This window comes from Triticum urartu, chromosome 2, assembly GCF_003073215.2.
Source record: "Triticum urartu cultivar G1812 chromosome 2, Tu2.1, whole genome shotgun sequence".
Classification (NCBI taxonomy): Eukaryota; Viridiplantae; Streptophyta; class Magnoliopsida; order Poales; family Poaceae; genus Triticum; species Triticum urartu.
In genome coordinates, this window is record NC_053023.1 from 577805691 (window position 1) to 577828675 (window position 22985).

The window sequence follows — 22985 nt, forward strand, 5'->3', positions numbered from 1 at the left end:
GCCCCAGCAGCCGGCGCAGAAGCCGGAGAGCGTAGACACAGACGGCTGGGCCCCGCGCCCAGCCGGATTACCATTGTACCCCCGGGGGGTAGGCCTATATAAACCCCCCGGGGCATCCATGCAAAGAGAGATCAATCCCTGCTAGTCTCAGACACCACATAGGGAGGAGAAGAGAGCAAGCCGTGCCCTTCTTCCTCCTCTCGCCAACAGCTCAAGGAGCACCGTGTAGCTACTTGTTCATCTAGTGACCATGCGGAGACCCCGCAGAGCAGCAGTAGGGGTGTTATCTCCACGGAGAGCCCCGAAGCTGGGTAAGATTCGCCGGCGTGCATGTCTTCGCCTCATCCCGTTTCCAGGCACCGGCGAGGTCTTACTGGCTCCCACAATGATAAGCCACTCGTTGGCATATGTCGCATCTACCACCCGACATTTGGCGCCCACCGTGGGGCTAGGTGCACCGTCGTCCGGAGACCTGTTCTGGACGGGAACCCTCTTCCTCCCCCGCGAGCGTAGCCAGCCCGGCACGCCCGATGGCGCTTGCCATGACGTGCTACAAGGCGTCACCAACATCTGTGCGGTGAGCAGCCTCGCCAATCTCCTTGACAAGACTCTCATCTCTGACGAGCTCGCCTCCGACGCGGGCACCGACCACCTCGTCAACCTCCTCGGCCAGCTCCACGTCTCCGGCGAGCCTGCCGTGGACCTGGAGTCGGTTGGCTCCACCGATCCGATGCCTATCGACTCCGACACGGTCTCGCTCGACATGTTCCCCACCAACGTCGCGATCTACAATGACCCGCTTCCCCGGGCCGATGGCTGCGACGCTGTCACCACCGAGGTGATGGTCATTGGGCACGGCGGCGCTTCTGACGAGAGCGCCCACGACGCCCCGCACGCGGCGGTCCACGACTTGTCCATCCCCCTCCCGGCCGATGCCGATGCTGAAGCACTGGAAGTTCGCCGCCTCGCCCTCCTCGCGGAGGGCCAGAAGTTGGTTTCCATGAGACGCCTCGCTGAGGCCCACCGACGAGAGGCCGACTGCGCCGCCTTTGGCACGCCGCCCCCAGGCGGGCCTAGCCAGGCCGGCGTTGTCAGACAGCGCGGCGCTGTCGTCGCCGATATGCTAGGAGTCGACCGCCTAGTCTACGCTACTCCACTCGAGAACCTGCGCGCCGCCCAGGCGGCCGTAGACGAGCTAGATGGACTGGGGGCCGAAGAGCTCCCCCACATGACCCGACGCATCCAGCAGCTGATCGATGCAGCCGCGTAGCGGCACGAAGCCGACGCCCGCGCGGAAAGCCCTCCCCCGCGCCGAGATCACGGCGCGACGTCCTAGACGCTGACTACGGGTAAAACCCGCGCGCGGCGCGAGAAAGAACCGGTTGCCAGCCGAAGCCGAACCCGAATCTCCATCGAGCGAGACGCAGAAGGCCACCCCCGGGCCGTGGAGTGGCGGGGCAACCTGCCTCCGCCCCGGCCCCGTGGAGAGAGATATCCCACCCTGCCGCCTGTTGCGCATCCGACTCTCAGCGGCCGGCTAGGTCGCCACGAAGGAGTCGGCGAGAACGACGCCCGCCATCGGATCGACCGCCTGGCGCGATCCCTGGCGCTAGAAGAAGAAGACGATGTCGTCCCGCCTTGCTTCGGCCCCCGCATCCGCGACGAGCCTTTCCCCAAAGGGTTCTCTCTCCCAAGAGACACGCCCAAGTACAACGGCTCCGTGAAGCCAGAAGATTGGTTGATCGACTACTCCATGGCGGTTAGCATAGCCAATGGCAACAGGCGCGTTGCCGTGAAGTACGTGCCCCTCATGCTGCAGGGCATGGCGCGGACCTGGCTCAATAGCCTCAAGCCATACAGCATCAACAGCTGGCTAGACTTCACAGAAGCCTTCGTCCGCAACTTCACCAGCACCTACAAGCGGGCTCCCAAGCCCAGACAGCTCTCCTTGTGCGTACAAGGCCTCGCCGAGTCCACTCGCGACTACCTCACGCGTTGGGCCGAGCTCCGCAACTCTTGTGAAGGGGTGCACGAGGTGCAAGCCATAGAATACTTCACTGCCGTGTGCCGAGAAGGCACCCTCCTCAAGCACAAGCTCCTCTGTGACGAGCCGACTACCCTCGACGAGCTTCTGATCATAGCGGACAAGTACGCCACCGCCGACTCCTCGATGAAGACCGAACTCCGGGTAGACGCGTCCGGAAAGGTACTCAACCCGGCGCCCAAGACGCCGGCTGGGGACTCCGGCCGACGCCCACACCAGAACAACCACAAGCGCAAGGGCCCGGTGCCGCCCTCCACCAGTCGGCAGGTGGCCACAGTCGAAGACGAGCAGCCCGAAGCGCGGCCCGCACCCAAGAAGCAGAGGGGCGGCAAGCCGGCTTGGCAGCCAGCCTTCTCCTACGAGCAGACTCTCGACGCCCCGTGCAAGTTCCACAGCGGCGCGAAGCCGTCCAACCACACGACCCGGAAGTGCCACTGGCTCACCCGAATCTCTAAAGGCAAAGGGCTCGCGCCGCCTCCGCCTGCCGGTCCGCCGCCTCCGGCTCCACAGCCGCCGGCCGCTCGGCCCGCAGTCGGAGCCATGCACGATGAGTTCCCCGACGAGCATGCCGCCTATATCATCTTTACAAGTCAGCCCGAAGACCGGCGCAGCAAACGCCGAGAGCACCAAGAAGTCAGCATGGTTGCTGCCAACCCCGCCGAGCACATGCACTGGTCAGAAAAACCTATCAGCTGGAGCCGGACCGACCACCCAGAGGTGATGCCGTCTCCCGGCTCTTATGCGTTGGTTTTGGATGCCACCCTTGCAATGGATAGATGCACTGCCCGATTCTCCCGCGTGCTGATAGACGGCGGAAGCAGCATCAACATCATGTACCGTGACACCATGGAGAAGCTGAATGTCAAGACGAAGCAACTCATGCCTACTCGGACTGTGTTCCATGGCGTCGTACCCGGCCTGTCCTGCGCCCCCATTGGCAAGATCAAGATTGATGTACTTTTTGGGGACAAGGAGCATTTCCGCCGGGAAGCGATCTGGTTTGAAGTGGTGGACCTGGAGAGCCCTTACCATGTATTGCTTGGCCGACCTGCCTTGGCCAAGTTCATGGCAGTTCCCCACTATGCATACCTCAAGATGAAGATACCGAGCACCAAAGGCGTCATCACCATAGCCGGCGATTACAAGAAGTCCTCTGAGTGCGCAGCAGCCAGCTGGCCGAGTCCCTTGTGATTGCCGAAGAAAAGAAGATGTTGGCCCGAGTCGTGGCCATGGCCGGCAAGCAATCGGCCTTGTCCCCTGATCCCAAGGAGCATGATGCTCAAGGATCTTTCCAGCCGGCCAAGGAGACGAAGAAGATACCTCTTGACCCCGAGCACCCAGAGAGGTTTGCCGTCATCGGGGCAAACCTAAACAGCAAATAGGAAGGCGAGCTCGCCGATTTCCTCCGTGAGAATCGAGACATCTTTGCATGGTCCCCCAAGGACATGTCGGGCGTCCCGAAGGAATTCGCCGAGCACAAACTACACGTCCGAGAAGACGCAAAGCCAGTCAAACAACCCCTTCGCCGACTGTTGGAGGAGAAACGCAGGATTGTGGGAGAGGAGATAGCCCGGCTTCTGGCAGCCGGCTTCATTATGGAAGTTTTCTTTCCAGAGTGGCTCGCCAACCCGGTCCTCGTGCTAAAGAAAAACAACAAGTGGCGCATGTGTATAGACTACACGAGCCTCAACAAGGCCTGCCCCAAAGATCCCTTTGCCCTGCCAAGGATTGACTAAGTGATAGACTCCACGGCGGATGCGAGCTGTTGAGTTTCTTGGATGCTTACTCAGGGTATCAGCAGATAAAGTTAAATCCGGCAGACCGCCTGAAGACCGCCTTCATCATGCCATTCGGAGCCTTCTGCTACCTGACTATGACATTCGGCTTGAGAAATGCCGGTGCCACTTTTCAGCATTGCATGCAGAAGTGCCTCCTCAAGCAACTCGGCAGAAATGCCCACGTCTACGTAGACAACATTGTGGTGAAGACGGAGAGGCACGGCACCTTGCTGGAAGACCTCAAGGAAACATTTGAGAACCTACGCCGGTTCCAAATCAAGCTTAACCCCGAGAAATGAGTGTTCGGAGTGCCAGCCGGCCAGCTCCTAGGCTTCCTGGTCTCCGTACGCGGCATCGAATGCAACCCAGTAAAGATCAAGGCCATTGAGAGAATGGTGATTCCCACCAAACTTCGAGACGTCCAGAAGTTTACCGGATGCTTGGCCTCCCTGAACCGCTTCATCAGCCGGCTCGGAGAGAAAGCTCTTCCCCTCTACCGCCTCATGAAGAAGACCAACCACTTCGAGTGGAATGACCAGGCCGATCAAGCTTTTCACGAGCTGAAGAAAATGCTGGCCACGCCTCCTGTCCTGGCGGCGCCGACTGAGAAAGAGCCCATGCTCCTCTACATTGCCGCAACCAGCCGGGTGGTCAGCACCGTCATCGTAGTCCAACGCCCAGAAGAAGGCCGAGCCCAACCGGTCCAGAGGCCGGTGTACTATTTGAGCGAGGTGCTGTCTACCTCGAAGCAGAACTACTCGCACTACCAGAAGATGTGCTACGGCGTGTACTTCGCCGCCAAGAAGCTGAAGCCCTACTTCCAAGAGCATCCCATCACGGTTGTATGCAGCGCCCCGCTGGCCGAGATCATAGGCAGCCGGGATGCATCCGGCCGGGTGGCGAAATGGGCCATCGAGCTGGCCCCCTATACGATCTTCTACCAGCCTCGCACCGCCATCAAGTCCCAAGCATTGGCCGACTTCCTCGTCGACTGGGCCGAGACCCAGTACCTACCGCCGGCTCCCGACTCCACTCATTGGCGCATGCACTTCGATGGGTCCAAGATGCGCACCGGCTTGGGAGCCGGCGTCATCCTCACCTCTCCCAAAGGCGACAAGCTCAGATACACGCTGCAAATTCACTTTGCCGCCTCCAACAATGCGGCCGAGTACGAGGCGCTCATACACGGGCTCCGGCTTGCCAAAGAACTTGGCATTCGCCAGATCCTATGTTATGGTGACTCGGACTTGGTGGTCCAGCAATCATCCGGCGACTGGGATGCCAAGGACGCAAATATGGCAAGCTACCGCTTCCTCGTTCAACAGATCAGTGGGTATTTTGAAGGATGCGAGTTCCTCCACATACCACGAGCCGACAACGAGCCAGCTGATGCCCTGGCTCGAATAGGCTCCACTCGGCAAGCAATACCAACCGGTGTCTCTACAACGCCTCCTCATGCCGTCTATCAAGCCGTCTCCAGAGTCCGATTCCATCTTCGTGCCGCCTGACCCCGACGCAGCCGGCTCGAAGAACCAAGCAGGTGACCTGGGGACTTTGATAGTCGGCCAGGGGGTATCAGCAGGCATCTCGGGGACTTCCGTAGTTACGCCCGACCCGGGGACTGCCTCACCCAGCTCGGGGACTACGATAGTCGGCCCGGAGACTACACCAACACAACAGGCGGCGGCCGACTCCAGCATTTCACCGCCCAGCCCGCCCGCCCTGGTCGCAGTAGCCGTTCTGGCAATAGAAGAAGTCGCAGCTCCGTCATGGGCTCAATCCATCCTCAACTTCCTAATAAACCAAGATCTGTCGGCTGACGAAGTAGAGGCAAGACAAGTCCAACGCCGAGATGGAGCATACACAATCGTCAACAGAGAACTCGTCAAGCGTAGTGTCACTGGAGTCCTCCAGCGATGCGTTGAGACAGAGAAGGGCATTGCAATCCTCAGGGACATCCACCAAGGAGAATGCGGCCACCATGCGGCCTCAAGATCACTCGTCGCCAAAGCCTTCTGCCATGGTTTCTTTTGGCCGACTGCTTTGGATGACGCCAAGAAGTTAGTTAAACATTGCAAAGGGTGCCAACTCTTCAGCTCCAAGCAACACATGCCGGCTTCAGCACTCAAGACCATCCCCTCACTTGGCCCTTCGCCGTTTGGGGACTGGACATGGTGGGCCCATTCAAGACGGCGCGCAGCGGCATGACACATCTGCTTGTCGCCGTGGACAAATTCACCAAATGGATTGAGGCAAAGCCGATCAAGAAGCTGAATGGGCAGACTGCCGTGACATTTATCATAGATATAACAACTCGGTACGGCGTACCACACAACATCATCACCGACAATGGCACGAATTTCGCCAAGGGAGCCTTGGCACGTTTCTGCGCGACGCAAGGCATCCGGTTGGACCTAGCGTCCGTCGCCCACCCACAGTCAAACGGCCAGGTCGAGCGAGCCAACGGCCTCATCCTTTCCGGCATCAAGCCCCGACTAATCGTACCACTGGAGCGTTCAGCCGGCTGTTGGCTCGATGAGCTGCCGGCTGTCCTCTGGAGTCTGCGCACTACACCAAACAAGTCAACCGGCTTCACTCCTTTCTTCCTCGTATATGGTGCCGAGGCGGTCATCCCAACTGACACCGAGTTCGGCTCGCCTCGGGTAACCATGTACACGGAAGCCGAGGCCAAGGAAGCACAAGAAGACGGCGTCGACCTGCTGGAAGAAGGCCGGCTGTTAGCCCTCAGCCGGTCCGCCATCTATCAGCAGGGCCTGCGCCGCTACCACAGCCGGTAGGTCAAGCCAAGGTTCTTCCAAGAGGGCGATCTTGTGCTCCGGCTGATCCAGCGAACAGCCGGCCAGCACAAGCTCTCGGCCCCTTGGGAGGGCCCCTTCGTCATCAGCAGAGCCTTAGGCAACGACTCCTACTACCTGATCGACGCGCAGAAGCCGAAGGCACGAAAGAGAGACGACTCCGGCAAGGAGTCGGAACGACCATGGAACGCCAACCTCCTCCGAAGGTTTTACAGTTGAAATGCAGTATGTATCACGCTAACTTTTGTACTAAGTTCGAGACAATAGGCCCCCCGAGGAGAGCTCGGGGACTGCCATCTTTTGTCTATGAAATGAAAAGTATCATGCTTATGGCCTTGTCATTGCATTCACTTTTTTCCGTCCAGCACCGGGTTCGACTAGTCGGCCCGGGGACTGGCCGCCTGGAGTTATATTAGAAGTCCTACCCGCAGTCAGACAAGTAATGTGTCGGGTCCCAAGCTTTCTCTTGCCAAAAGTCGCAGTTCAAAGAACCGGCTGTCCGGCTGACAAGAGTTAAGGGCAGGAACGGGTGCCCACACGAAAAACGACTAGGGACTAACGGACTAATATAACAAAAGCCGGTTTTTCTCCCACCACCGACCGGCTACCAAAGTAGCCGGCCGGCCGGCTTCCATTCACCTCGCTCCAATCTAAGAAATCTCGAGTACTTGCCTTCCCAGAAGGGGAAGGCGGCAAAGGAAACAGCCTAAGGATAAAAAGCATACATGAATGGGAACCAAGCACGCAATAATATTTACATAAAAGACCTTCAAAAGGCCAGCATTCGACATAGTTTGAATACACCCCCAATGGGTGGAACTGCGCAAGTTTGATAAAATCGTTCAAAAGGCAATAAGCAGGAAAAAAGAAAGACGGCAGACTAAGCCAAGGGAGCGACTGGCGAGTCGGGCAGGTCGGTGGAGATGGTAGTGCCGGCTGGAGGAGTGGCCGTCTGGCGAACCTCGGCATGATCACCGCCTCCCGCAGAGGGCGCGCTAGCACGCGCCTCGTTGCTGGAGGCACGATCAGGCTGAGGCTGGTTGGCCGCTTCACCGACCGGCTCAACGTCTTCGCCCTCCTCTCCTTCGTCGTCTTCGCCTTCATCGCTGGAGGCGATCTCCTCTGCCGAGTCTTCACCCGCTGCCGGGTCCAGCCCGAACCACTCCTCCGGCTGGGCAGCGCCATCATCATTAATTTCAGGAGCGAAGACGCTGATGTCAGTACACTCGGCGATTGTCAAAGCGCGCTGAGCGATAGCCGGCCGCACCTCCTCCAGCTCTTCGTCGGCCTCCAGCCGCCAGGTGCGTAGCTGGTCCGGGTTTAGCCCCGGATACCAAGCTCGAACGAACTCCAACGCCCGCCCAGCTCCAAGCCGGGCTGCTGATGCTTTCCAAGCCTCGAAGCGGCCAACCGCAACTTCCAGCCAGTCGGCAGTCCGACTCGGGGTGCGGGGAATCATCTCGCTTGGCCAGAGGGCGGCCAACACCTGCGCCCCGGCGCGCTGGAGGCGGCGGAGCATACGATGAGCCGGCTGCAGCCGCGCTTGGACCGCCAAGAGTTGCTCCTCAAGCGTCCGACTCGCATCCGGCGCGATGTCGGCCCCCGCCTGATGGCGCGCTTCGCGATGGGCCTCGATGGTTTGGGTAGCGAAGACGGAGTAGCCAGGAAAGTAGTCTGCACAGAGAATAAAAAGCAGCACAAGTCAGAACACAAATCAGGCGGCAAGGGGCATGCAAGGAGCGAGGATGGCGGCTTACCGTCGATCAAATCCTCAATACGGCCGAAGCCTTCATTCAGCGCTTGCCTGGTCTTAGCCCAGCTCGCCGCTTCGGTCTCGAACTCGGCCTTCAGGGCGGCTTCGTTATCCTGCGCCTTCTTCAGGGCCGCCTTGTGGCTCTCCTCCTGGTCAGCCAGCTTCTTGGCCAAGCGGTCGCGCTCCAGGACCAAGGCGTCGTACTCAGTTTCCTTGGCGCGAAGGGCGGCCTGCGCCTCGCTGAGCTGCCCCCTCAAGTCGGCATTGGCTCCTCCAAGCATGAAGACAAAGGAAAAATTAATAAGGGGAATTCGTCAAGGAAGATCCGACCCGGCTGCTCAGCAGTCGGCCCGAATCTCGGGGACTACACCCAGTGGGTGCGCTGACGCGCCCCCGCAGGAGATGATCGAGACAAACACGCACTCCGGCTGCTGGTCAGGTCCTCAGTTCTTCGGCCCAGCTCCCGAGCCTGGGAGTTGAAGGCGGCTGCGCGAAGGTTATGATACTCCTGGAAGATTATACAGGAGGCAAGGATAAGTTAAGTTGTCAGGACCTAGTAAGTTCCAAACCGCCTGCGCAGCAGCCGGCTTGGAACTCGGGGACTACACCCAGTGGGTGCGCTGACGCGCCCCCACGGAAGAAATCGAAAGAGCAAAATAACCAAGGACAGAAGACTCACCCGGATGACGGCCCGGGTCGAGAGAAACTCTTGAGTGTATCGCTGCAGCGAGGCGGCCTGAGCTTGAAGCCGGTTCCGGACCTCCTGGGCCGCCGCGTTCAGCTCGCCCGTCCCCCCGCTGGGAGTCCACTCGGACGTGCTGACACTGGCCGTCTCCAGGGCCTCCGCCGTCTGGCTGGCGCCCGCTGCTCGGTGCTGTTCCGGCGCAGAGGCGCCACCCCCTGCGCGCCGGCGCAATGCCGGCTGCACCTCAAGGCCGGCCCCGGCCGCCGGCTCGCCCCTGGACGGCTGCTCTGGCGCCGCAGCTGATTGGCCGCTTTGGCCCACTCCAGTCGGCGCCGTCTGCGACGCCCCCTCCACGAAGATCACGGGATCCTCCCGCCTCTCCATCACCGGCGGCCCTTGGTCGACCTCCTCCGACGGGGGCACGGGAACATCGGGGGCCACGGCGCGGAGGGGAACAACGAGCAGCGGAGGCCGGTTGTGCGAAGCCTCCGCCTCCGTTTCCGCGGCTGCCGCCTTCCCCCGGGCCTTGGCCGCCGCGTCGGCCTACTCCTTCGTTGCCTGGGCGGTCCTTCGCTCCGCCGCCTCCCGCTCCTCCCGCGCCTCCCGCGCGTTCCGCTCCATGGCCTCCTTAAGGTCGGCGCGGGGATCCACGTGGCGGGAGCTTGAGGACCCTCCAGTCGGCCCGACTATGGAGCCGCCAGGACCTCGCTCGAGAGAAAGCGGCGCCCTGTCCGGCAAGAAAAGAAAGGTTTAGAAGAGTTTCAGACGAAGAAGACAAAAAATATATACGCAAGACATTCGACGACTTACGCAGAGATCGCCTGCGGCTGCTTCACCGCCTTGCGGAAGAGGGCCGCCTTCACGGCCACCTCATCCCGCTTGGTCGCTGCCGTGCAGGCCTTAGATTTTTTCGGCCGGCTGCCGAAGAAGGTCGACGCGGCCCGGCGCTTCTGCGTGCCGCCACGGGCAGCCGGCACGACAGACGAGCCCGCGCCTTGATGATCGGGCGCCGGCTGGCGGTGCGGGGCGACTTCGACCTTGTCGTCATCCGGCCAGTCCTCGAAGCTTGCCCCGAGTCCCGCGCCTCCAGCCTCGTCGCCTTCCCCCACGATGGAGTCTTCCATGGTGGCCGCTCCCAGGTCTGGATCGTCGGCGTCGTCCACCGTGCGGTTGGGGAGGAGCTGGCGCTCTACCCCCGCGGCCCCGGCTGTCGGCGGGAGAAGAGGGTTCTGCAAAAGGCAAACGAACCGATCAAGAGTCGGCTATCATGAGGCCGGCTACAAAAAGGAAGAAAAGAAGAAAGAACTTACGGCAGGCGGAGGGTTGGCGCGGGAATACGGCTCCTTGCCGTATCGCCAATCCTCGACGAGCTTGCAGTTAGAGATATAATTCACCATGTAAGACACCTCTGCGTGAGGCATCTCCCTGGTGCTCAGCCAGCACGGGTCGAAGCGGCTGCTCATTCGGCAGATCATGTGAGGCCGACCTTGGAGCGAAAGAACCCGGCGCTCCACGAAGGCGGCCACCAAGTCGGCTCCGGTCAGGCCCTCCGACTGGATCATCACCCGAAGCCGGGAGACGGCTGCGTTCCCGGCCTGAGACAGCGACCTGGCCCGGTAGCTCCATGAAGGCTGCCTCCCAGCCGGCGGGCCGGCTACGTAATCCGGCAGGTTGACGTAGTCGCCTTGTTGGGCGACGTTCTTCACATAGAAATAAGACTTCTGCCAAAGCTTCACCGACTGGATCAGCGGAATGGATGGGAACGGATTGTTCTCGCTCGCCCGCCTCATGGCAATGAAGGCTCCGCAAGGGGCAGGCACGCCCGCGATGACGGTGCCGAGCTTGCTTTGGAAGAACTCCCCCCAGAGCTCGAGCGTGGGGAGAACTCCAAGAAAGCCCTCGCACAGGGTGACGAAGGCCGACAGCAGCATCACCGCGTTGGGCGTGAGGTGATGCGGCTGGAGGTGGTAGAACTCGAGGAAGGCTCGAAGGAATCCGCTCGCCGGGAGGCCGAAGCCGCGCAGGCAGTGCGAGCGAAAGATCACCCGCTCGCCCTCCTCCGGTGCCAGCGAAATCTCCCTCGCCGGCGCTTGACGAACCCGCACAAGGTTCTCGCCGGGCAGACGCCGCGTCCGGCGGAGGAACTCGACGTGGTCCTCGTGGACGTTGGAGCCATCCCACAAGCTCAACAGCGCCATGGGAGCGATGCGGCGGGGAGCAAGACGAAGCGACAGCGGAACGGCGCGACAAAGAGTTGCTGTGGCGAAGAGAAGAAGAAGGAGGGCGAGAAGGGGCGGAGTGAGGGAGAGCGCGCGAGCCTCTGCCGCTCCCCCTCCTCCCCCTACTTATAGACCGCGCGGCGGAGCCGAGGAGGCGCGGCGTGGGGGAACGTGGGGATCAACTGCGCCCACTCCCCCACGTCCCGTGATTATTGTGCCTTGATGGCAGAATAAAACCGCCGCGGGAAGGCGAGCGGTCCATGTGGGCCGCAGAAGATCCGTGCTCGGACCGAGGCCTGCGAGTGGCGGGCTCGGGCCTGTGGCGTCCCGTCGCGTGCGTACGTTGGCAGGATTTCCTCGCCACATGGCCCGCGTTCCCGCCTACGAGAAACCGAGCTTTTCCGAAGACGGCGCGCACGAGCAAAGCCGGCACCTCGGGATAGGAAGCTGACCTAGCTTCTCGTCCCTTTGTCAGCCTCGAAGCACGATCAGCTTCGGGGACTACTGTCGGAGTAAATAACCATGGGTAGCCTAGCCGGCTCCCCCTGGCCCTTCTGAAAAAATTACGAGCCGATTCGGCCCTCAAGAATCGAAGACGCAGGGCCGCCTTCCCCTTGCTGGCTGTCTCCAGGCCGGCTATCGAAAGGCGGCCCGACTTCAGCCCTCATGAAGAGAAGCCGCGGGAGGGCCGGCTCCGAGAAGCCGGCCGCGAGAAGGCCGACTCCAAGAAGCCGGCTCCCATAAAGCGGTCAAGATCGTACCCTCGAAGTCTGCATCCACATAACGGCGATGTGACGGGGCGTGGCTACAGTGAAGCCTGCCACCCCCGAATCCCGGAGCACGCCTGGCACAGTGCGCTGTACGGGTGGCCATGACCCGTCCGGCGCAGCACTGTTGCCACGTTGACCCTGATGTCATCCACGACGGGTTACCAGTACGGCCCACGGGCGGTGGGCCCCTTCGGGCAGAGAGACACCCGAAGGCGGCCAGACCTCCCCCAGTCGGCCCAAGATAGAGCCGGCTCCCCACAGCCGGCTTGCCACCTCCCTCGAAGAAGACGCCCCATTAAGGAGACAAGACGCGGTGGGGCTACAGTGATCGCCCACCGGGCAGGGGCACTGTAGCCACGCCCACTTCGGCAAAGCCCTCGCCACCAAGATTGAGCAACAGTAACCAGCCACCGACAAGGCCCTGACAGTGGGGCCTGCCTGTCGACCAAGGAGCCGGCAGCCGGCGGGACCCACTAGCCGGCGAGCCCCAGAAGCCGGCGCAGAAGCCGGAGAGCGTAGACACAGACGGCTGGGCCCCGCGCCCAGCCAGATTACCATTGTGCCCCCGGGGGGTAGGCCTATATAAACCCCCCGGGGCATCCATGCAAAGAGAGATCAATCCCTGCTAGTCTCAGACACCACATAGGGAGGAGAAGAGAGCAAGCCGTGCCCTTCTTCCTCCTCTCGCCAACAGCTCAAGGAGCACCGTGTAGCTACTTGTTCATCTAGTGACCATGCGGAGACCCCGCAGAGCAGCAGTAGGGGTGTTATCTCCACGGAGAGCCCCGAAGCTGGGTAAGATTCGCCGGCGTGCATGTCTTTGCCTCATCCCATTTCCAGGCACCGGCGACGTCTTACTGGCTCCCACAATGATAAGCCACTCGTTGGCATATGTCGCACCTACCACCCGACAAGATCTCTTGTCTGATAATATTGATGGGCATGTTATTTATTTCTGTGATGAAACTGCTAGAATAGCTAAACCTTGTGCTAAAGGTAAACCTAGACCTGTGGTAGGCATGCCTATTATTTCTGTTAAAATAGGAGATCATTGTTATCATGGCTTGTGTGATATGGGTGCTAGTGCTAGTGCAATACCTATTGACTTATACAGAGAAATTATGCATGATATTGCACCTGTTGAGTTAGAAGATATTGATGTCACAATTAAACTTTCCAAGAGAGATACTATTTCACCAATGGGAATTGTTAGAGATGTTGAAGTCTTGTGTGGGAAAACTAAATATCCTGCTGATTTTCTTGTTCTTGGTTCCCCACAAGATAGATTTTATCCCATTATATTTGGTAGTCCCTTCTTAAACACTGTTAATGCTAGGATAGACTGCAACAAGGATGTTATTACTATTGGTTTAGGTGATATGTCTCGTGAGTTTAATTTCTCTAATTTAGTAGACAACACCGTGAAGAGGAATTTCCTAGTAAAGATGAAATTATTGGTCTTGCTTCTATTGCCATGCCTCCTAGTGATCCTTTAGAATAATATTTGCTAGACCATGAAAATGATATGTTTATGAATGAAAGAAGGGAAATAGATGAAGTATTCTTTAAACAGGAACCCATCCTGAAACACAATTTTCCTGTTGAAATCCTAGGGGATCCTCCTCCACCCAAGGGTGATCCCGTGTTTGAGCTCAAACCGTTACCTGATACTCTTAAATATGCTTATCTTGATGAGAAAAAGATATATCCTGTTGTTATTATTAGTGCTAACCTTTCAGAGCATGAAGAAGAGAGATTATTAAAAACTCTGAAGAAGCACCGTGCTGCTATTGGATATACTCTTGATGATCTTAAGGGCATTAGTCCCACTCTGTGTCAACACAAAATAAATTTGGAGGAAGATGCCAAACCAGTTCTTGATCATCAACGACGGCTGAATCCTAAGATGAAGGAAGTGGTAAGAAAGGAAATACTAAAGCTTCTTGAGGCAGGTATAATTTATCCCGTTGTTGATAGTCAGTGGGTAAGTCATGTCCATTGTGTCCCTAAGAAGGGAGGTATTACTGTCGTTCCTAATGATAAAGATGAGTTGATCCCGCAAAGAATTATTACAGGATATAGGATGGTAATTGATTTCCGCAAATTAAAAAAAGCTACTAAAAAGATCATTACCCCTTACCTTTTATCGATCAAATGCTACAAAGATTATTCAAACATACACATTTTTGCTTTCTAGATGGCTATTCTGGTTTCTCTCAAATACCTGTGTCAGCCAATGATCAACCAAAGACTACTTTTACTTGCCCCTTCGGTACTTTTGCTTATAGATGTATGCCTTTTGGTTTATGTAATGCACCTGCTACCTTTCAAAGATGCATGATGGCTATATTCTTTGACTTTTGTGAAAAGATTTGTGAGGTTTTCATGGACAATTTTTCCGTCTATGGATCCTCTTTTGATGATTGCTTAAGCAACCTTGATCGAGTTTTGCAGAGATGTGAAGAAACTAATCTTGTCTTGAATTGGGAAAAGTGTGACTTTATGGTTAATGAAGGTATTGTCTTGGGGCATAAAGTTTCTGAAAGAGGTATTGAAGTTGATAAAGCCAAGTTTGATGCTATTGAAAAGATGCCATGTCCCAAGGACATCAAAGGTATAAGAAGTTTCCTTGGTCATGCCGGTTTTTATAGGAGGTTCATTAAGGACTTCTCCAAAATTTCTCGGCCTCTGAGTAATTTATTACAAAAAGATATACCATTTGTTTTTATGATGATTGTGTAGAAGCATTTGAAATACTTAAGAAAGCATTGATCTCTGCACCTATTGTTCAGCCACCTGATTGGAATTTACCTTTTGAAATTATGTGTGATGCTAGTGATTATGCTGTAGGTGTTGTTCTAGGTCAAAGAGTTGATAAGAAATTAAATGTTATTCAATATGCTAGTAAAACTCTAGACAATGCTCAGAGAAATTATGCTACTACTGAAAAAGAATTCTTAGCAGTTGTATTTCTTGTGATAAGTTCAGACCTTATATTGTTGATTCTAAAGTAACTATTCACACGGATCATGCTGCTATTAAATACCTTATGGAAAAGAAAGATGCTAAACCTAGACTTATTAGATGGGTTCTCTTGCTACAAGAACTTGATTTGCATATTATTGATAGAAAAGGAGCTGAGAACCCCGTTGCAGACAACTTTTCTAGGTTAGAAAATGTGCTTGATAAGCCACTACCTATTGATGATAGCTTTCCTGTTGAACAATTAAATGTCATAAATGCTTCTCACACTGCTCCATGGTATGCTGATTATGCTAATTACATTGTTGCCAAATTTATACCACCTAGTTTCACATACCAACAAAAGAAAAAGTTCTTCTATGATTTGAGACATTACTTTTGGTATGACACACACCTTTATAAAGAAGGAGTAGATGGTGTTATTAGACGTTGTGTACCTGAGCATGAACAAGAACAGATCTTATGCAAGTGTCACTCCGAGGCTTATGGAGGACACCATGCTGGAGATAGAACTGCACACAAGGTATTGCAATCTGGTTTTTATTGGCCTGCTCTCTTCAAGGATGCCCGTAAGTTTGTCTTGTCTTGTGATGAATGTCAAAGAATTGATAATATTAGTAGACGTCAAGAAATGCCTATGAATTATTCACTTGTTATTGAACCATTTGATGTTTATGGCTTTGATTATATGGGACCTTTTCCTTCCTCCAATGGATATACACATATTTTAGTTGCTGTTGATTACGTTACTAAGTGGGTAGAAGCTATTCCAAATAGTAGTGCTGATCATAACACCTCTATTAAGATGCTTAAAAAAGTTATTTTTCCAAGGTTTGGAGTCCCTAGATATTTAATGACTGATGGTGGTTCACATTTTATTCATGGTGCTTTCCGTAAAATGCTTGCTAAGTATGATGTTAATCATAGAATTGCATCTCCTTATCACCCACAGTCTAGTGGTCAAGTAGAATTGAGCAATAGAGAGCTCAAATTAATTTTGCAAAAGACTGTTAATAGATCTAGAAAGAATTGGTCCAAGAAACTTGATGATGCATTATGGGCCTATAGAACTGCATATAAAAATCCTATGGGTATGTCTCTGTACAAAATGGTTTATGGAAAAGCATGTCACTTACCTCTCGAACTAGAACATAAGGCATATTGGGCCATTAAAGAGCTCAATTATGATTTTAAACTTGCCGGTGAGAAGAGGTTATTTGACATTAGCTCACTTGATGAATGGAGAACCCAAGCCTATGAGAATGCCAAATTATTTAAAGAAAAACTTAAAAGATGGCATGACAAAAGAATACAAAAGCGTGGGTTTAATGTACATGATTATGTATTATTATACAACTCTCGTTTAAGATTTTTTGCAGGAAAACTTCTCTCTAAATGGGAAGGTTCTTACGTTATCGAGGAGGTCTATCGTTCCGGTGCCATAAAAATCAACAACTTCGAAGGCACAAATCCGAAGGTGGTGAACGGTCAAAGAATTAAACATTATATCTCAGGTAATCCTATAAATGTTGAAACCAATGTTATTGAAACCATAACCCCGGAGGAATACATAAGGGACACTTTCCGGAACGTTTCAGACGTATGTGGTACGGTAAGTAAACCAACTCCAAAACAGTTCTAATGGCAATATTTCTCTGTTTTGGAATATTTAGAAAAATAGAAAAATAAGAAGCAGTCCGGGAAGGACACGAGGGCTCCACGAGGGTGGAGGGCGCGCCCTACCCCCCTGGGCACGCCCCCTACCTCGTGGGCACCTCGTGTGCTCTCCGGACTCCGTTTTCGTACACGACACGTATTTTGGTCGGTCAAAATTCATTATATAACCTCCCAAAGGTTTTGACTCCCGTATCATGCAATTATCCTCTGTTTGTGTTTCAAGCTATTGCTTCTGCAGATTAGAGCAAGATGTCTTCGCAAGAGTCAGTCGGGGAGAGCCGGGTGTCTCATCTAGCACCGAGATCAATGACGAACAACAATGTTGACCAGTTTGGGCCAGCAACGGAGGAAGAGATGGAGGCTGATTTGAAGAGAATAGATGCCATGGAGGAGGACCAAGAAGTCACTTCTCGCTTCCGAGCTGGATTCACCATGGGGGAACTGCAGAGCTCGGCTATTCCAAACTCGTTTATCCCTTCCAATGTTAAATTTCTTTCTTATGAGAGTATGAAAAAGAGTGTCACTGGTTCTCCCGCAGCTATGCAGGACCCTTGGGTGCAGGGAGCTTTGGCTGTTACAGGAAAGCTTCGAAAGGAAATAATGGACCTCAAGAAGCAAGTCAATAAGCTCGAGGAGTAAAATCATATACTGAGGGGCATCATCACCAAGAATATCACATCACCATCCCCGAAAAGAGAGACATAAACACATGGGTATGGGCACTCCCCTTGGCAACTGCCAAGCTTGGGGGAGTGCCCCGGTATCGTATCACCATCACTTTTATCTTTACCGGGTTTTTTATTAGTTCGATCCTTTTGGTAATATCTTGATCTAGTAGAATAAAAGCTTTTAATATGATCTAGTTGTGAGTTTTGCTTTATGATCCTTCTATGTAATCGAGTCCGTGAGCTATATATAATAAAGATCAGTGTTGAGTTAAGGGTCTGATTCTTTTGCCATGATCTTAAGTGAATGAAAGAAAAGAGAAAGAATAAAAAGAAACAAAGAGATCATATGGATCTTATGGAGAGTAATGAGCTCACATAGAAAGAGTGTGATGAATAAAAGTTGTTGAGAGTTAACAAACATAGTTTTGGTCATCGTTGCAATTAATAGGAAGTAATAAAGAAACAGAGGTCTTCACATATAAATATACTATCTTGGACATCTTTTATGATTGTGAGCACTCATTAAAATATGACATGCTAAAGAGTTGACGTTGGACAAGGAAGACAACGTAATGGGTTATGTTTTCTTGCATCTAAGATAAATTATATTGTCTTGGATCACCCAACATGATTGAGCTTACCTTCCCCCCCCCCCCATGCTAGCCAAATTCTTTGCACCAAGTAGAGATACTACTTGTGCTTCCAAACACCCTTAAACCAGTTTTGCCATGAGAGTCCACCATACCTACCTATGGATTGAATAAGATCATTCAAGTAAGTTATCATCGGTGCAAGCAATAAAAATTGCTCTCTAAATATGTATGACTTATTAGTGTGGGAGAAAATAAACTTTATACAATCGTGTGATATGGAAGAAATAAAAGCGATGGACTGCATAATAAAGGTCCATATCACAAGTGGCAATATAAAGTGATGTTCTTTCACATTAAGATTTTGTGCATTCAACCATAAAAGCGCATGACGACCTCTGCTTCCCTCTGCGAAGGGCCTATCTTTTACTTTTATCTCCTACCTTGCATAAGAGTCATGGTGATATTGACCCTTCCTTTTTACATTTTATCGTTTGGAAAGTACAACATGTTGGAAAGATCCTAGTATATATGGCTAATTGGATGTTAGTTTTCATGAACTATTATTGTTGACATTACCCTTGAGGTAAAACGTTGGGAGGCAAAACTATAAGCCCCTATCTTTCTCTGTGTCCGATTAAAACTCCATACCCATAAGTATTGCGTGAGTGTTATCAAGTGTGAAAGACTATATGATAGTTGAGTATGTGGACTTGCTGAAAAGCTCTTACGTTGACTCTTTCCTATGTTATGATAAATTGCAATTGCTCGAATGACTGAGATTAAAGTTTGTTAGTTGTCAATGAAGTTTATGATTCATACTTGAAATTGTGATTGAATTATTACTCTATCATAAGAGATCATATGACAATAATTATATAAGTTGCTGTTCTAAGAATGATCATAATGCCCTCATGTCCGTATTTTATTTTTATCGACACCTTTATCTCTAAACATGTGGACATATTTTTCGATTTCGGCTTTCGCTTGAGGACAAGCGAGGTCTAAGCTTGGGGGAGTTGATACATCCATTTTGCATCATGCTTTTATATCGATATTTATTGCATTATGGGCTGTTATTACGCATTATGTCACAATATTTATGCCTATTCTCTCTTATTTTACAAGGTTTACATAAAGAGGGAGAATGCCGGCAGCTGGGATTCTGGGCTGGAAAAGGAGCAAATATTGGAGACCTATTCTGCACAGCTCCAAAAGTCCTGAAACTTCACAGAAGTCAATTTCAGAATATATAAAAAATACTAAGCGCAAGAAGTTCACCAGGGGGGCCACACCCTGCCCACGAGGGTGGGGGCACGCCCTACCCCCATGGGCGCGCCCCCTACCTCGTGGTCCCCCTGGTGGCCCTCCGATGGCCATCTTCTGCTATATGGAGTCTTTCGATGAGGAAAAAATCATAAGCCATCTTTCCGGACGAGACTCCGCCGCCACGAGGCGGAACCTTGGCGGAACCAATCTAGGGCTATGGCGGAGCTGTTCTGCCAGCGAAACTTCCCTTCGGGAGGGGAAAATCATCGCCATCGTCATCACCAACGCTCCTCTCATCGAGAGAGGGCAATCTCCATCAACATCTTCACCAGCACCATCTCCTCTCAAAACCCTAGTTCATCTCTTGTATCCAATTCTTGTCTCTAAGTTCGGGATTGGTACCTGTGGGTTGCTAGTAGTGTTAATTACTCCTTGTAGTTGATGCTAGTTGGTTTATTTGGTGGAAGATCATATGTTCAGATCCTATATGCATATTAATACCCCTCTGATTATGAACATGAATATGCTTTGTGAGTAGTTACGTTTGTTCCTGAGGACATGGGAGAAGTCTTGCTATTAGTAGTCATGGAACACAAGAGAGAGAGAGAGATCAAAAACATAGCTACCGGTACATACCCTCAGCCCCGAGGGAGAACTACTCCATCCTCGTCATGGAGAGCACCGGGATGATGAAGATGGCCACCGGAGAGGGATTTCCCCCTCCGGCAGGGTGCCGGAATGGGTCTAGATTGGTTTTCGGTGGCTACGAAGGCTTCTAGCGGCGGAACTCCCGATCTATTGTCGTCTTCGATAGTTTTAGGGTATATGGATATATATAGGTGGAAGAAATCCATTAGGGGAGCCACGAGGGGCCCACGAGGGTGGAGGGCGCGCCCAGGGGTGGGCGCGCCCCCCTGCCTCGTGCTCTCCTCGTTGATCCCCTGACGTGCACTCCAAGTCTCCTGTATTGCTTTCTTTCCAAAAATAACTTTTCCGAAGGTTTCATTCCGTTTGGACTCCATTTGATATTCCTTTTCTGCGAAACACTAAAACAAGGGAAAAACAGAAACTGGCACTGGGCTCTGGGTTAATAGGTTAGTCCCAAAAATAATATAAAAGTGCATAATAAAGCCCATAAACATCCAAAACAGATAATATAATAGCATGGAACAATCAAAAATTATAGATACATTGGAGACGTATCACATGGCAACCGTACAAAGGATTCAGACCTCCTCACATTCATATGGCGTAGCCCCTCTCACCCTGAGGCATCCTTGCTGGGCAAGCGGGCTGCGCTCACCATCATTTTTCCACCATCAATCCACCAAACTAGGAGTAGGGTTTTACGCCTCACGGCGGCCCGAACTTGGGTAAAGATTGCCCATGTGATCTTTGTCATGTTGTTCCACGCTCTTCCGCTCTTTGTGCAACATGCCATCCCCCCGCCGAACCAGAAAGGGACTCTTGGTCCCATAGGTGGTCGTGGTTTCCCGCGACACTACCGGAGCCGCTCCACAAACACCCTACTCGATGGTTCTAGATCTCCTTACCGGACCCCGAGAGCCAGCGCAGCGTCATCACCCTTGACGTTTCTAACCTGATTCCCACCGTCTGGCAAGATGCCAAGCACTCTGCACGGCCTAGGTACTAGTCACCTTTAAACCTGTCCAGCATCACCTGCCCGATGTACTTCAAATATACTAATAGGTCATTGTTACATGTTATGCAGCTGGCAAAAACTACAAGGAAGATGTTTCTTCTGGATCTAATAGCTTGGCCAACCAAGATCTTGGACTGAGGCATTCCTATGATCTTGTAAGTGTGTCTCTCTCTCTTGTATTGTTGTGTGCCTGCCAATGTGCTTTGCTAGGATTTTCGACCAGTGATCCCTTTGTGCAGACAATGATTTCTACTACTGGTTGCTAAATTATATATGTAGATATCATACATGATACTCCCTCCATTCCTAAATATAAGTCTTTCTAGAGATTCCACTATAGGCTACATATAGAGCAAAATGAGTGAATCTACACTCGAAAATGCATCTATATACATGTGTATGTGGTCCATAGTCGAATCTCTACAAAGATATATATTTAGGAACAGAGGTAGTACATTACACAAAATCGTAGGTGGCATGTAGGAATTCCAGTGCACTACATTAGGCTCCCTTAGAGTGCCTGCTAGTCCAGCACAGAGAGTCATGGCTAGTTTATGCTACGCACACAATCGTTAATTGGTGGTTTAAATATAAGCAAGGGATATGCAATGTATTATCGTGTAGAGATGTCTGAAGTTAGCCATGTCAACTTGCAGATAGGGTTACACAATGGAAAAGTGAAGGAAATATGCCCTAGAGGCAATAATAAAGTTGTTATTTATATTTCCTTATATCATGATAAATGTTTATTATTCATGCTAGAATTGTATTAACCAGAAACTTAGTACTGTGTGAATACATAGACAAACAGAGTGTCACTAGTTTGCCTCTACTTGACTAGCTCGTTGAATCAATGATGGTTATGTTTCCTAACCATATACATGAGTTGTCATTTGATTACGGGATCACATCATTAGAGAATGATGTGATTAACTTGACCCATCCGTTAGCTTAGCACGATGATCATTTAGTTTGTTGCTATTGGTTTCTCCATAACTATACATGTTCCTATGACTATGAGATCATGCAACTCCCGAATACCGAAGGAACACTTTGTGTGCTACCAAACGTCACAATGTAACTGGGTGATTATAAAGGTGCTCTACAGGTGTCTCCGATGGTGTTTGTTGAGTTGGCATGGATCAAGATTGTGATTTGTCACTCTGATTGTCGGAGAGGTATCTCTGGGCCCTCTCGGTAATGTACATCACTATAAGCCTTGCAAGCAATGCAGCTAATGAGTTAGTTATGGGATGTAGCATTCCGGAACGAGTAAAGAGACTTGTCGGTAATGAGATTGAACTAGGTATTGAGATACCGATAATCAAATCTCGGGCAAGTAACATACCGATGACAAAGGGAACAACGTATATCGTTATGCGGTTTGACCGATAAAGATCTTCGTAGAATATGTAGGAACCAATATGAGCATCCAGGTTCTGCTATTGGTTATTGACCGGAGACATGTCTCGGTCATGTCTACATAGTTCTCGAACCCGTAGGGTCCACATGCTTAACGTTTGGTGACGATCGGTTTTATGAGTTTTTGTGTTCTGATGTACCGAAGGTAGTTCGAGTCCCGGATTTGATCAAGGACACGACGAGGAGTCTCGAAGTGGTCGAGACATAAATATCGATATATTGGACGACTATGTTTGGACATCGGAAGGGTTCCGAGTGAAGTTCGGGTATATACCGAAGTACCGGGGAGTTAGCGGACCCCCCCGGGGGGGAGTTTAATGGGCCTTACGGGACTTAGTGGAAAGAGAAGAGGGGCTGCCAGGGCAGGCCGCGCACCCCCTCCCTTCTGGTCCGAATTGGACTAGGAAGGGGGGCGGCGCCCCCCTTTCCTTCTCCCTCTTTCCTTCTCCTACTCCTACCACATTGAAAGGGGGAATCATACTCACGGTGGGAGTAGGAATCCCCATGGGGCGCGCCATAGGAGGGCCGGCCCTCCCCCTCCTCCACTCCTTTATATACGGGGGAGGGGGCACCCCATAGACACACAAGTTAATCATTGATCTTTTAGCCGTGTGTGGTGCCCCCCTCCACCATAATCCACCTCGGTAAT